At 29.4% G+C, this 3,737-nt stretch overlaps 1 non-coding gene across 1 annotated transcript; it reads left to right on the forward strand.

Annotated features, from left to right (window-relative positions):
• Positions 1-1,785: 1,785 nt before the first annotated feature.
• On the forward strand, positions 1,786-1,859 carry TRNAT-AGU (transfer RNA threonine (anticodon AGU)). Its single transcript has one exon. It is a non-coding gene; the product is annotated as a tRNA-Thr (tRNA).
• The last annotated feature ends 1,878 nt before the right edge of the window (positions 1,860-3,737 follow it).

Below are 3,737 nucleotides of genomic sequence, written 5' to 3' on the forward strand. Positions count from 1 at the left end.
TCACGAGCAAACGAATTACATATATGTATCCAAAATAAGGGTCTAATTTTAGAAAACGAAACGACAAACCTTAAAATAAAATTCTATGGAAAATATTCAAGTTTCAAACTTTTTTCCCAGTATTCTTCATACAAATTGCTTACGTTTTTGAACGCTTCGTTTTATATAATGAGACCCTTTGTATGAAAAAAATTCAGGGCCTCATTTTATAAAACGAAACGTTACAATTTACATGAAAAATACTGGGAAAGGTTTTGAAACCTGAATATTTTCCATACAAAATTTTGTTAACATTTGTCGTTTCGTTTTATAAAATTAGACCCTCAAGTTTAAAACCTTTTTCCCAGTATTCTTCATACAAATTACTTACGTTTCTGAACACGTTTCTTAAACATATTGGGCGTACGTTTGGACCGAATGGTCCTCAATTAGATTCAAGTGCAATATTTTTGAAGGACGGAGTTTTAAAGTTGCTTATTTTTGAAGCTAATTGAGATACTGACTTGAAATTTTTTTTGTAAGACCAAAAATGAATTTATCTATAATAAAAATTAGTTCGGAATAAATGTGGATCAAATTGTTGCTAAGAATTGCAAACCTATTCAAATTTTGCCCATAGGGTCCACATTTCCTTCGGGGCTGGGAAAATACTTTGGGTAAGCGAACAAGTTTTGTTAAATTTTGTTTATATGACGTAACTCTTACAATTTACAGGCACGACAACCACGACCACATCCATATAACAACCAATATGACATCGAAAAGTTAACATCCCTGCCAAATGGCACAGTTTTGTTTTATAATCAGCCTTATCATGTAAGGCGTAGTCGTTTTACGACAACGACAGTTTCGTACTAGATTAATGAAACAGGTTGAATAATTTCTTTAATCTAGTACGAAACATGACATGATAATGCATTAAACGCATTCAAGACAACAGGCTACACGACTACACGAACACAAATTCAGCTGGTTACAGTTGTAGTCGTGTGTGTGGCAGCTACTGAATTATTTTAAAGACGACAGCTACAAAGTAAACAGCTGATTTATAATTCAGTGGTGCCACTTTAATATAAAATAACCGTACAAAATTCCAAAGTAATTATGATTTAAACAATTATTTTGAGTAAAAATATATATATGGTTATAATTAATTTTGTACCTGTTATTAATTTATTTCAACATGGTTATCAGAAACTTCTCTTAATTAAGTAAAAAAATATATTTTTTTAAGCACTAATTTGATTTACATTTTTTTATTATATTAGCAACACTATTTCTGTTTTGTAGTTGACAAAAATAGAAATTAGCCTAATTCGGCTACAGCGGCAAAAGCAATCGTGTGGTCGTGTAGCTGTGCTGTCGTCAAAAGAATCGCGTGTATTCTAATTTTGACAGATTGCAGTTGGTAGCCTGCTGTCTTCAATGTGTTCCATGCATAAGGCTGAATATACCAAATTATTATTTGTTCGTTGAAAACAGAAACAGAAATGTTTTGAATATATTTTTTAGCAACACATATTGTAGCATGCGATAAAATATACATATTATTCAATACAATATAGTACAACTCTGAGTTATAATCATAGCAAATTCACAAACCCCTTTACATTTATTGTGGATTGTATGGTAAATGTTATTGTGAATATTCAGTTTTACATATGATAGACAGAAACCATTATAATTGTTTATTATTGTGAATATTTGTGTTATTTATAAAACAAACTCATGAACAATTGCATAGTTGTTGTTTATATAAAATATGTTACGCGAGCATGGCAACTGGGCGCCGTGGCTTAGTTGGTTAAAGCGCCTGTCTAGTAAACAGGAGATCGTGAGTTCGAATCTCGCCGGGGCCTATAAGTGGATTTATTTTTGGATATGTTTTTTTTAATTTTATTTTTAAAATAAATAAATAAATAAATAAATAGTGAAATTAAAAATTGATAAATAGCTAATTTTTTAAAAGCTTATATTAATAAAAACATACCAAGCAAACTAAGTATATAAGATACTAATTTCCCTTAATCAATTATGTAGTTATGTCTACCAATTTTATTCAAATTAGGTCCAGAAAGTAATATGGAAACGAAATATATAGCGAAAAGTTTGTATACTGCAAAAGTTTGTAGATAAAAATTAAGAATGCTATTTATATAATTTTATCCAATTAGTTTTGGGATTCGACAAAAAAAAAAGAGTTTTAAATTTTGTCTCTTGTGTGATATTCTTAAAATTCAATTCATGGTTCATATTTTATAGCCTCTAAATATTGACATCTCAAACATTTTTGTAAAAAAATTAGCCATGTTTAATATTGAATAACATTGATACGCGCCATTTGATCTATGAAAGGATTCATTTTTATCTTTACAAATATTTTATAAAAAGTACATAGCAAAAAGACCTTCAAAATCTTAAAATATCATTTTGATATCTCACAAACTGATCATTTTATTTTCTTAATTTTAGACAATAATAATAATTTTATTATAATAATTTTGTGAAAATTACAAATTGGGATTCCAATGGGTTCAAAAGTTATGATGATTTTTTTATAACAGCTTACACAATGCCGTGTATTATTGGTATTTCAGTACATTAATAGTCCAGTAAATGTTTTTCAATAATTAAAATTTTAATAAATATAAAGAAAAGAAATTTCTTTAAAGGACCAACTATTCTTTCTTTTGTTCTGTTCGAGCAGTTTAGTGTCTGTGCTGGTTTTTCTTTTCAGAGTTGTGGTGATTATTAATCACGATGTTGTTTACAATTGCTTAAAATGTCTTAAAATGTCCAAGGCAAATTGGAAGCAGTAACGAATTCATCATTTTTTATATGGAGTTTGACATTTTGGAAAAAAAAACAATTTGAAGAACCCAGTTTTAACTTAAATTTCTAATTAAAACTGAGTTCTTCAAATCCTTTTTATAGATTTTATTTGTAATCTCTAATGTGAATACTAGAATAGTGGTGGTTTATGTTATTAATTTAAAAACTAAGTATTCTTTTATATATAAACAGCATTCATAGCAGCTTGAACCAAACAAGCGAAAGAAGTAATCAGCTGTTTGACTGACTCCACCTTATATGAATTCGCCTTGATCTATTTGTTTTTTGTCTTTCAGAATCTCCTTGAATGCTGGATATGTTATTTTATTTTCATGATATCCTGTGTCTAGCATTTATTTTTATGTAATCAATTTGCTTTGAATATGCACATCCAAATTACATAAATTTCCATTTAAATATGTTCAGACATAGTGGCACCTTTGATCATTCTACTTTAAACGGCATAATTTGTGTTCGTGGTTATTGCATTGAAGGCTTTAGCATATTTTGTCCCTTCATATAATTTTTATTTTCTTCAGGCATTGATTCCCGGCTGTTAACTGAAAGTGCAACACTGCTCCTGTCAACAGGCATCTGTCAGTTGGCTCATGTTTATGTTTGAGAGCCATTGATATCAGACTACGTTGTGAATTATGGAGAAATTGGAAAAAAGTGAATTTCGTTTACTCATTAAGCATTATTTTTTGCGGTAAAAACCATTACTCAAATATATGCTAACCCTCATTAACACGAAGTCTGGTTATGTGTTAACTGATAGTTATACTGTCAGTTTTCATACAAAAATAATTTAAACCGACAGTATAACTATTAGTTAACACCTAACCAGATTTCGTGTTACTGGGGGTAAGCTTGATAAATACTATGGGAACTCTGCACAAGCAAAA

This window comes from Calliphora vicina, chromosome 5 (assembly GCF_958450345.1).
Source record: "Calliphora vicina chromosome 5, idCalVici1.1, whole genome shotgun sequence".
Classification (NCBI taxonomy): Eukaryota; Metazoa; Arthropoda; class Insecta; order Diptera; family Calliphoridae; genus Calliphora; species Calliphora vicina.